The sequence below is a fragment of the Phocoena sinus genome, chromosome 8 (genome assembly GCF_008692025.1).
Source record: "Phocoena sinus isolate mPhoSin1 chromosome 8, mPhoSin1.pri, whole genome shotgun sequence".
Taxonomy (NCBI): Eukaryota; Metazoa; Chordata; class Mammalia; order Artiodactyla; family Phocoenidae; genus Phocoena; species Phocoena sinus.
In genome coordinates this window covers 98,715,279-98,728,361 of record NC_045770.1, presented here as the reverse complement: position 1 = coordinate 98,728,361, position 13,083 = coordinate 98,715,279, and positions in this window count along the sequence as shown.

Genomic DNA, 13,083 nt, shown 5'->3' with positions numbered 1-13,083 from the left:
GGAAAATTATGGTGAAGAGACTTGGTAGAAATTAATCTAATTCACTCACCTGTAAAAATATATATGAGGCAATTAGGTACAGCACAGTGTGGTACGCCCTACCTAGATTAATAGTCAGAACATGTATTGGTCAGATAGCTTACGCTACAAATAAACCCCACAATGTCAGTAAGTTAACACCACAAAGGCTTTTACCTTTGCTAAACTTGAGACAGATCAGGTGACTCTCCAGGGCAACTTTATCCACCCATCAGTATTTGAACCCCTTTCATCTGACAATGCCACCATCTCAACCTTGGAGTGCCCTCCAAGACTTTAATGCTGGGGGAAGGTCATGTAGAGTGCTTTTTAAAAAAAATTTTGTAAACACTTATTTACTCATTTACTTATTTATTTTTGGCTGCATTTTGTCTTCGTTGCGGTGCGCGGACTTCTCACTGTGATGGCTTCTCTTGTTGTGGAGCACGGGATCTAGGAGCATGGCTTTCAGTAGTTGTGGCACGTGGGCTCAGTAGTTGTGGTTAGGGGGCTCTAGAGCGCACAGGCTCAGTAGTTGTGGTGCACGGGCTTAGTTGCTCCACGGCATGTGGGATCTTCCCGGATCAGGGCTCGAACCCGTGTCTCCTGCATCGGCAGGTGGACTCTTAACCACTGCACCACAAGGGAAGCCCCATATAGAATGCTTTTAATTACCTGGCCTGAGGTTGCCTCACATCCCTTCAACCCCCACAGCATTAGCCTGAAGCTACTCATCTGGCTTCAACATAACTGCAAAGGAGACTGGGAAAAACAGCCTCCTTTTTAATCCAGACATAGGAAAACTAAATGAGATTTCATAAACACAGAGTTTTGCCTCTGTCACTGGCCAGTTGGGCAGGTAATTACACCATCATCCGTGTGGAGTTCTAAAACATCACCAGATTAAACCTGAAATAAGATGCTGCTTAACTCACGTTTCTGCATAATTGAGGTGGAGTGTTTCTTTCGGTGGAAATTTTTAAACATCCTTTGCCTGTGCTAAACTACCTCTGTTGAGTATTTTTTGAATCTCAGACTAAGTTCATGGTGCCACTGCAAGCAGTAAAACTAACTCTGAGACCTGTTAGCTGACAGTTGCCTGAAGCTGCAGGTCATAGTTGCCTTGAATTCTAAAACGAAATAATGCACAACACAGTAGTATTTACTAAGAGTGATCTCATCTAAGCTTAAACCCTGTAATGTATCACCCAAGAGCTGGTACACACAAACATCTACCTTCCTGAAGAGAGAATAAGTAGCTACAAAAAGGAATGCATTTTTTAAACATGAAAGTCAGAAAACAACATAATACAAGTTAAATGTGCATATGATATGGCTCTACTGTACAATTTTAAATTGACTATCAGTTGCTATCCACCTCAACTATATAAATGCTGAACAAATATTTATACTTTCAATCTGAGGAGTGGCAAATTAGTGTCCTGTCTCATCCACTCTTGTATCCTCAATGTCTAGAACAATGCCTGACATATTATAGGCACTTGATAAATATGCTCAGTAAATGAATGGCTGGGCGTTTACATTCTTGTTTCCCTTGGACCAGTGGCACTGTCATCACCTGAGAGCTTTTGAGAATTGTAGAATCTGGGACGCACCCCAGACCTACAAAATCAGAATGTGTTTTGGCTCTGTGTAAACTGGACTGACCACTTTTGAGAACAATTTGGCATCAAATTAAAAAGTTGAACATGTATATACAGTATGATTCAGCAATTCTATGAGTAGGCATATAATCAAGAGAAATTCTTGCACGTTTTCATTATAAAACATGTACCAGAAGTGCTTATATCAGGACTGTTCCTCATAGCAAAAAAAGTGGAAGCAAGACAAGCATCTGTCATCAGTAGGAACGGATGAATAAAATAGAGCATATTATACAATTCAGAAACTAAACAGAGGCAAAAATAAATGAACTACAGGTCTATGCATCCCGATGAACATGCCTCTAAAACATAAGGTTGAGTGAAATAAGGAAGCAACAGAAGAACGTACACAGTATTATTCCATTTGTATAAAGTTCAAAAAGAGGTAAGGTAATGATCAAGCAATTCTACTCTTGGGTGTATACCCAAAAGAAACAAAACACTAATTCAGAAAGATACATGCATCCAATACTCATAGCAGCATTATTTACAATTGCCAAGGTATGGAAAAAATTGTACCATCACAGATGAATGGATAAAGAAGAGGTGGTATGTATATACAATGGAATACTACTCAGCCATAAAAAAAAGAAAGAAATTTTGCTCCTTGTAGCAGCATGGATGGACTTGCAGGACTTTATGCTAGGTGAAATAAGTCAGGCAGAGAAAAACAAATACTGTATGATATCACTTATATGTGGAATCTAAAAACTACTACAAAATAGTGAATATAAAAATAAAGTAGCAGACTCACAGATATAGAGGAAAAACTAGTGGTTCCCAGTTGGGGTAGGAGAGCAAGGGGTACTGTAAGGCGGGAGAGTCAGAGGTACAAACTACTGGGTGTAAAATAGGCTCAAGGATGTATTGTACAACACAAGGAATATAGCCAATATTTTGTGAAAACTGTAAATGGAAAGTAAACTTTAAAACTGTATTTAAAAATTTTTTTTTAATTTTAAACAGCCCCTCTCAGGGGGTGAGCAAGGGAACCTGCTACTTGGTTTCGCTCCCTCATGATACAGTAGGAGTCTTAGTAAAGCCCTGCCTGAATTTCTCATCTGGCCTGTCATCAATTTCTATCAATTACAGAGTCCAAGGACCCTGGTTGGTAACAAAAGCTGGCTGACGCTAGGATGTGTGAGGGTCCTGGGTTAGAGGGAGCCTGTCAGGAGCTTCTTGTTTCTGGAGCCACTGAACCCCATTTGCAGGAGCCAGCTCACACTGAGGTGCTATAATACCTTACCTGGAATCCTTGGCTCTTATGAAGGTATTTTTGGGCTCAGATAGTTGTTCAAATTGATGTTTCTGGGGGAGGACAAGTGCTAGAAATTGCTATACTTGTCATGTTGCTGACATCGCCTCAACAATATATCTTGAAGTCGTGTGGCTGACAGGGTCTTGGTGCTCCGGCCTGGTGTCAGGCCTGTGCCTCTGAGGTGGGAGAGCCGAGTTCAGGACATTGGTCCACCAGAGACCTCCTGGCTCCACATAATATCAAACAGCGAAAGCTCTCCCAGAGATCTACATCTCAACATTAAGACCCAGCTCCACTCAACACCAGCAAGCTACAGTGCTGGACACCCTATGCCAAACAACTAGGAAGACAGGGACACAGCCCCACCCATTAGCAGAGAGGCTGCCTAAAATCATAATAAGGTCATAGACACTCCTGCACACCAGAAAGACAAAGTCCAGCCTCATCCACCAGAACACAGCACCAGTCCCCTCCACCAGGAAGCCTACACAACCCATTGAACTAACCATAGCCACTGGGGGCAGACACCAAAAACAACAGGAACTATGAACCTGCAGCCTGCGAAAAGGAGACCCCAAACACAGTAAGTTAAGCAAAATGAGAAGACAGAGAAACACACAGCAGATGAAGGAGCAAGGTAAAAACCCACCAGACCAAACAAATGAAGGGGAAATAGGCAGTCACCCGTAAAAGAATTCAGAGTATAGATGATCCAAAATCTTGGAAGTAGAATGGGGAAAATACAAGAAACGTTTAACAAGGACCTAGAAGAACTAAAGGGCAAACAAACAATGATGAACAACACAATAAATGAAATTAAAAATTGTCTAGAAGGGGGCTTCCCTGGTGGCGCAGTGGTTAAGATCCACCTGCCAATGTAGGGGACATGGGTTCAAGCCATAGTCCAGGAAGATCCCACATGCCATGGAGCAACTAAGCCCATGGGGCACAACTACTGAGCCTGCACTCTAGAGCCCAGGCACAACAACTACTGAAGCCACATGCCACAACTACTGAAGCCTGCACACCTAGAGCTCATGCTCTGCAACAAGAGAAGCCACCGCAATGAGAAGCCTGGGCACCGCAACGAAGAGTAGCCCCTGCTTGCTGCAACTAGAGAAGGCCCACACACAATAATGAAGACTCAACGCAACCAAAAATAAAAATAAACAAGATAAATAAATTTATTTTAAAAAATTCTCTAAAGGAATCAATAGCAGAATAACTGAGGTAGAAGAATGGATAAGTGACCTGGAAGATAAAATGTGGAAATAACTACCACAGAGCAGAATAAAGAAAAAAGAATGAAAAGAATTGACGACAGTCTCAGAAACCTCTGGGACAACATTAAATGCACCAATATTCAAATTATAGGGGTCCCAGAAGAAAAAGAGAAAAAGAAAGGGACTGAGAAAATATTTGAAGAGATTATAGTTGAATTATAGTTGATGCTACCAGAAAACTACTAGGTTATAGTTGAAAACTTCCCTAATATGGGAAAGGAAATATTCAGTCAAGTCCAGGAAGTGCAGAGAGTCCCATACAGGATAAATCCAAGGAGAAACACTCCAAAACACATATTAATCAAACTATCAAAAAATAAATACAAAGAAAAAATAGTAAAAGCAGCAAGGGAAAATAACAAATAACATACAAAGGAATTCCCATAAGGTTAACAGCTGATCTTTCAGCAGAAAGATCAGAAAACTACTAGAGCTAATCTATGAATTTGGTGAAGTAGCAGGATACAAAATTAATGCACAGAGATTTCTTGCATTCCTACACACTAATGATGAAAAATCTGAAAGGGAAATTAAGGAAACACTCCCATTTACCTTGGCAACAAAAAGAATAAAATACCTAGGAATAAACCTACCTAAGTAGACAAAAGACCTGTATGCAGAAAACTATAAGACACTGATGAAAGAAATTAAAGATGATACCAACAGATGGAGAGATATACCATGTTCTTGCATTGGAAGAATCAACACTGTGAAAATGACTATACTATCCAAAGCAATCTATGTGTTCAATGCAATCCTTATCCAACTACCAATGGCATTTTTCACAGAACTAGAACAAGAAATTTCACAATTTGTATGGAAACACAAAAGACCCCAAATAGCCAAAGCAATCTTGAGAAAGAAAAATGGAGCTGGAGGAATCAGGCTCCTGGACTTCAGACTATACTACAAAGCTACAGTAATCAAGACAGAATGGTACTGGCATAAACACAGAAATATAGGTCAATGGAATAGGATAGAAAGGCCAGAGATAATCCCACACACATATGGTCACCTTATCTTTGATAAAGGAGGCAAGAATATACAGTGGAGAAAAGACAGCCTCTTCAATAAGTGGTGCTGGGAAAACTGGACAGCTACATGTAAAAGAATGAAATTAGAACACTCCCTAACACCATACACAAAAATAAACTCAAAATGGATTCGAGACATAAATGTAAGACCGGACACTATAAAACTCTTAGAGGAAAACATAGCAGAACACTCTATGACATAAATCATAGCAAGATGCTTTTTGACCCAGCTCCTAGAGAAATGGAAATAAAAACAAAAATAAACAAATGGGACCTAATGAAACTTAAAAGCTTTTGCACAGCAAAGGAAACTATAAACAAGACAAAAAGACAACCCTCAGAATGGGAGAAAATATTTGCAAATGAATCAACAGACAAAGGATTAATCTCCAAAATATACAAACAGCTCATGCAGCTCAATATCAAAAAACAAACAACACAATCAAAAAATGGGCAGAAGACCTAAATAGACATTTCTCCAAAGAAGACATACAGACGGCCAAGCAGCACATGAAAAGCTGCCCAACGTCACTAATTATTAGAGAAATGCAAATCAAAACTACAATGAGGTATCACCTTACACCAGTTAGAATGGGCATCATCAGAAAGTCTACAAACAATAAATGCTGGAGAAGGTGTAGAGAAAAGGGAACCTTCTTGCACTGTTGGTAGGAATGTAAATTGGTACAGCCACTATGGAGAACAGTATGGAGGTTCCTTAAAAAACTAAAACTAGAACTACCATATGACACAGCAATCCCACTACTGGGCATGTACCCTGAGAAAACCATAATTCAAAAAGAGTCATGTACTACAATATTCATTGCAGCACTATTTACAATAGCCAGGACATGGAAGCAACCTAAGTGTCCATCGACAGATGAATGGATAAAGAAGATGTGGCACATATATACAATGGAATATTACTAAGCCATAAAAAGAAATGAAATTGAATTATTTGTAGTGAGGTGGATGGACCTAGAGTCTGTCATACAGAGTGAAGTAAGTCAGAAAGAGAAAAACAAATACCGTATGCTAACACATATATATGGAATCTTAAAAAAAAGAAAAATGGTTATGAAGAACCTAGGGGCAGGAGAGTGATGAAGACACAGATGTAGAGAATGGACTTGAGGACACAGAGAGGGGAAGGGGTAAGCTGGGAGGTAGTGAGAGAGTGGCACGGACTTATACATACAGCCAAATGTAAAATAGGTAGTTAGTGGGAAGCAGCTGCAGAGCACAGGGAGATCAGCTCAGTGCTTTGTGACCACCTAGAGCAGTGGGATAGGGAGGGTGGAAGGGAGATGCAAGAGGGAGGAGATATGGGGATATATGTATATGTATAGCTGATTCACTTTGTTATAAAGCAGAAACTAACACACCTTTGTAAAGCAAATATACTCCGATAAAGATGTTTAAAAATTAAAAACTAAATAGATGTCTGTGGAATAAATAATTAATGAAACTTTAAAAACACCATTACATGTCAAAAAATGGTCCACTTAGACCAATGTTCTATCTTGGAGAAGAGCATTTTTTTTTTTTTGCTTTTATGATATTAGTCTCAAAAGTCAAGGGAAGTACCCCTTCATTTACAATTCCCAAGATTTCCCTATAATGACCCTCTTAACAGAATGTGCATATAAATTTGGTTAATGACTGGATCATACATGATTTTCCAAATATAATTGGAAAACAGTTTTTTTTTAAGCTGTCATAGAGGGGTTTGATTTGTGGTAAAATAATTTAGCCATCTTGGGGATGTTCACCTTCTAGGCAAGCTTCTTAGTTGTACTCGTATTAATTTGGAGACCTTTTGCTTGAAGGCAGGACTTATATCCTACTGTATGAACTGAAGGAGATATGTCTCCTTTCTCTTTTCATACCAGTAAAATCAGATGGTAAAGCTAAGACACAGGCTTGGCCAACAGGTATTATCTTGTAGGACTTTGAATCTTGAGCAAGAGATAGCACAATATGACCCGTTAGCATTGTGTGACCTTCCTTGGTTATCTTCTGCGTAGCCCTCCAGAACTCACTTGGTACCTGTCAAGTTTTCAAGCCTGGTCCTCCAGTCTTCTAGTATCATTCCGATATATTCCCTTTCTGCTTCAGATTATTATGTAATTTTCTATTGTTTGCAACCACACGCAAAGGATGATATAGTGTTGTTAAAGATGTAAGAAAACATGTTGCTCTTTATCCTCATTCAAAACTGATTAAAATTCAAAAATTCAATAAAAAGAAGAGGGAGGAGATATGGGGATATATGTATATGTACAGCTGATTCACTGTTATAAAGCAGAAACTAGCACACCATTGTAAAGCAATTATACTCCAATAAAGATGTTAAAAAAAATTTTAACAGGTAAAATTCAACAATTATAATATTTAGAAATGCATTTATAGATGGTAAAGCTATTTAAATTAAAGCATGGGTGCTTGACACAAAATTCGGGATAGTGTTTACCTCTTGTTGGGGAGAAAAAAGGGGGTAAAATTAGGGAGAGGCACACAGGAGCCTTCTTAGGTCATGCTACTCAAGATGTAATTTGTGGACCACCACCTTCTGCGTCACCTGGGAGCTGGTTAGAAATACTTAATCTCAGGCTCTTTCCCAAACCTACTGAACCAGAATCTGCATTTTAACATGATCCCCAGGTGATTCACAAGCACATTAAAGATACTTGTAAAGTTCTATTTTTAAGGTAGATAGTGCATACATAGGTGTTTATTTTAGCAATATTCTTTAAATGGTGTAGATTTTATACTTTTGCATGTGTATTTTGTAATTAATAACATTTTTTAAAATATATAGTTTGAATAAAGTTTTTAAATATTTTTAAGTATACATATAGAAACAAAGACAAAAAGGAAGGAAAGGAGGGAGAGAAGGGGCACAATTCAGAGAGTTAATAAAATTATGAAGTCTTTTCAATGCTCTTTTAAATTTTGTAAAGAGAAGGGACTTCCCTGGTGGCACAGTGGTTAAGAATCCACCTGCCAATGCAGGGGTCATGGGTTCAATCTCTGGTCCAGGAAATCCCACATGCCGCAGAGCAACTAAGCCCATGCGCCACATCTACTGAGCCTGCGCTCTAGAGCCCACGAGCCACAACTACTGAGCCCACGTACCTAGAGCCCGTGCTCCATAGCAAGAGAAGCCACCACAATGAGAATCCCATGCAACAAAGAGTAGCCCTCACTTGCCACAACTAGAGAAAGCCTGTGTGCAGCAATGAAGACCCAAAGCAGCCATAAAATTAATTTTAAAAAATTAAATTAAAATTTAAAAATTTGTAAAGAGAAAATGTAACACTGATCGTCTTTCTCCCTTCATAAAGAAGACTGCAACAAGCTAAATCATGGTCCACAGCTTGGTGGACTGTGAACTCCCCTCTGGGAAGTGTTAGCTGATGCTGATTCTCAGTTCCTCTAGAATAGGTGCTTACCCAATGCTCCAAACTCACCTGTACGAAAAGTATGACTTTATTTTTTCTTGGCAAGGTCTTCTGAGTTCCTCTTCTGCCAGATGGCAAAAACATTCTCTCTGTCAATTCTGGGCAATCACAGTCAGTTTAACAGGACCCCCTGACCTTTGCCCAACACCCACCAATACACACACTCCTTCCCTTTCCCGGGACTGAGAGTACCAAGGAGTAAGGATAGGATAGATAGAGATATTGCCTGGTCCTCTGTCATTGTCTCTCCATGCTGGTATTTACTGTGACATCCTATTCCCACCTGGTTTCCAATTGCCAGACCATGAAGTCATGGTTATAACTCTATGTCCAAAAGGAAAGCCACTCTAGACTCTCCACTACTCCTTGTACCCTCTCAGAGGGGGTCGGACGCATTCACCCTCTCCCACACCACTCCGGGTCTCTGGCCAGCCTGCCATACATGCATTTCTTTCCATTGCTCCTACACCTCAAGAGGTACGGAAACTCTGGAGACTGGCCCACAGGATTCCTTCCGGATTCACCAGCCTCTAAGCTCACTACTGCTCTTTCTTCACCTTACAAGTCTAGGGAATTTTTATTTGGTCTTGGAGAAAAAGAAAGGCACCGGAAAAAGCTGGCTTTGACTGAGCACCTATTCTTATATGTCTGTGGTTAAGGCATGATTTTATACCCTGGGTTATTGATGACTCTAGCTTTTGAAGTTCAAAACCTTTTAATCACAAAAGTTTTATCTCTGCCTTGAGTTTCCAGAACATATTTTAAGCCTCAAAGCCCAGGGACTGACTTTTTTGTTATCTGCACTATGTTCCACCAACACCGCACCAAGGTGTGGCTGCCAAGAGGTCTAGTGTGAAGAGGGAAGGATCACTGATTTTTTTTAAAATTATTTTTAAAAATCACATGTATCAAAGTAAGATTCCACTACATCTAATTGTAAAGATCCACACATTTTCTCCACCACTACAACTTACCTTTTAGCAACAAACTTTGCAAATGTATGTACAGCATTTTGTACATGTGTTTAAATTTTGTTGTTCTCTTTATTGAAACAGTTGTCAGACTTGTTTAAATGCAATAAGCATCAAATTTACTGTTTCTGGCATACCAAATGATATCCTCCTTTGTCTCAATTGTAAAATCATTAACATCAGCATTTTACTTTTCCATTTTCCACTCTACTTTTATAAATAAGGGCAAATACGCAATAAAATATTCAAGTAGTTATACAAACATTGCCATATTTAGATGGCAACACTGCTAAAATGAAACTATTAGCTGGCAGACAGCAGTACTCTGAGGTAACATAAAATGGTTATTTGTCTACTGAAATAGAAAAGTCAAATTTGGTATAAGAAGGTTGTTCAGAGGTGTAGCTATATAATATATGAAAGGGCCACTTGTTCAAAAGTTAATGATTACCTGAATTTTGATTCATTAAATGTTTGTTCACTCTTACCTATCTTCACATCTCTAAGTGGAAACAATGAAAACAATTTTACTGGTAACGGCTTTATCAAGATATAATTCCCATACCCTACAATTCATCCAAGTAAGAAAAAACCCACACCTCTCATATTCCTTTGTCCCTCCTTTACCCTCACACTACTACCACACTCACAAAACTTCTGATACCAGATGCTTGGGGGTTTCCCCCCACACCAAGCAATTCTCTGTGATACGAGCAAGGTGTTCTACAATTCAGTTCAGTCTGACACTAACCAAAGTTAGCACAGACCCCACAGGTAAGGGCTCAGTCCCATAAGACTGATCCCCACCTCAGACACCAAACCAAGCGGTAGGTCCCTAGGTTATCCACAACTGCAGTCTGACTTGGCTGCAAATTGGAGGTTCCACGACCACCATCACCCCACTATTAGATTCAGTTATTTGCTAGAACAGCTCACAGAACTCAGGGAAACACTTACCAACATTTATCAGTTTATCATAAAATAAAAGGTATGATAAAGGATACAGATGAACAGCCAAAGGAAGAGATACATAAGGCAAAATCCAGCAGGGTGCCAGGTACAGGAGCGTCTATCCTCGTAGAGTCAGGGTGTACTACCCTCCCAGGATATAGATGTGTTTACCAACCCAGAAGCTCTCCAAACCCCATATTTTTGAAATTTTTATGGCAGTTTCATCATGTAGGCATGATCAATTATTCATCCAATTTCCAGCCCGTCTCCCCTCTTGGAGTATTGGGCAGTGGAATATGGGCGTTATTTTTCATGGCTGAATAATATTCCATTGGATCTACATTTATTTATCCATTCATAAGTTAATAGACATTTGGATTGTTTCCACCTTTTAACTATTATGAATAATGCTGCTAGGAACATTCACGTACAAGTTTTGTATGAACACATATTTGCAATTCTCTAGGAATAGAATTTCTGGGTTATACAGAAGCTCTGTTTAATCTTTTGAGGAATTACCAGAATGTTTTCCAAAGTGTCTGCATCATTTTACATTCCCACCAGCAGTATATGAGGATTCCAATTTCCTCCTGTCCTCACTAATACTTGTTAATATCCACCTTTTATCATTAAAAACACCTTAGTGGATGCGAAGTGGTATATCTCACTGTAGTTTTGATTTGCATTTTCCTGATGACCAAAAATGTCAAACATCTTTTCATGTGCTTATTGACCACTTGTATATCTTTTTTGGAGAAAATGTGTATTTAGACTGAGTGGGTTATTTTTTTTTTTTTTGAGTGGGTTATTTTTGTTTTTATTATTGAGTTTATGTGTTCTTTATATATTCTAGATACAAGTCCTTTAGCAGATAATATGATATGCAAACATTTCTTCCATCCAATAAGTTGTCTTTTCCTTCTTTTGATAGTGTCTTTTGATGCACAAAACTTTTTTAATTTTTATGAAGTCTAATTTATCTATTGATGTGGACTGATTTTTTTGTCACCCATACCGCCTCTCAGAAAATTTATGTGTTGAAGTCCTAACCCTTAATGTGATAGTATTAGGAGATGGGGTCTTTAGGAGAGAATTTGATCTAGATGAGGTCATGAGAGAAGGGCCCTCATGGTGAGATTAATGTCCTTGTAAAGAGAAACACCAGAGAGTTTTCTTCCTCCTTCTCTCTCTCTCTCTCTCTCTCTCTCTCTCTCTCTCTCTCTCTCTCTCTCTCTCTCTCTCTCTCTCTCTCTCTCTCTCTCTCCCTCTCTCTCTCCTGGCACTGTGATCTAAGACTCCCAGCCTCCAGAACTGTGAGAAATAAATTTCTATTGTTGAAACCACCCAGTCCATGGCATTTTGTTATGAGAGCCTGAGCTAAGAAATTTATTTTTTCTTTTGTTGTGCATACTTGTGGTGTCTTATCTAAGAATCCATGACCAAATCCAAGGTCATGAAGTTTTACCTCTGTGTTTTCTTCTAACAGTTTTTAGGTTTTAGCTCTTACATTTGGATCTTTGATGCATTTTTGGTCCATTTTGTATATGGCGTGAGCTAGGGATCGAACTTCATTCTTTTGTATGTGGATATCCATTTGCCTCAGCACCATTTATTGAAGAGACTCTTCTCTCTCTATTAAATGCTCTTGGTACTCTTGTCAAAAATCAATTGGCCAGGGGCTTCCTTGGTGGTGCAGTGGTTAAGAATCTGCCACAAATGCAGGGGACATGGGTTCAAGCCCTGGTCCAGGAAGATCCCACATGCCACGGAGCAACTAAGCCCATGTGCTACAACTACTGAGCCTGCACTCTAGAGCCCACAAGCCACAACTACCAAAGCCCGCGTGCCTAGAGCCCATGCTCGGCAACAAGAGAAGCCACTGCAATGAGAAGCCTGCACACAGCAATGAAGAGTAGCCCCAGCTTGCCACAACTAGAGAAAGCCCGTGTACAGCAACAAAGACCCAACACAGCCAAAAATAAATAAAATAAATTAATTTTTTTTAAAAAAAGGTTTTTTAAAAGTTGAGAGAGCAGACATACTTTTCTCTTTCCTTATTCTAGGGGAAAATCATTTAGTCTTTCACTATTAAGTATTGTATTAGCTGTGAGTTTTTCATAGATACCCTTTATCAGATTGAGGAAATTTCCTTCTATTCCTAATTTGTTGAATTTTTTGTTTTTGGGGGTTTTTTTTTTTGCAGTACGCAGGCCTCTCACTGTTGTGGCCTCTCCCATTGCGGAGCACAGGCTCCGGACACGCAGGCTCAGCGGCCATGGCTCACGGGCCCAGCCGCTCATCGGCACGTGGGATCTTCCTGGACTGGGGCACGAACCTGTGTCCCCTGCATCAGCAGGTGGACTCTCAACCACTGCGCCACCAGGGAAGCCCTGTTGAATGTTTTTATAAAGAAAGTGTGTTGGATTTTTCTCACATGTTT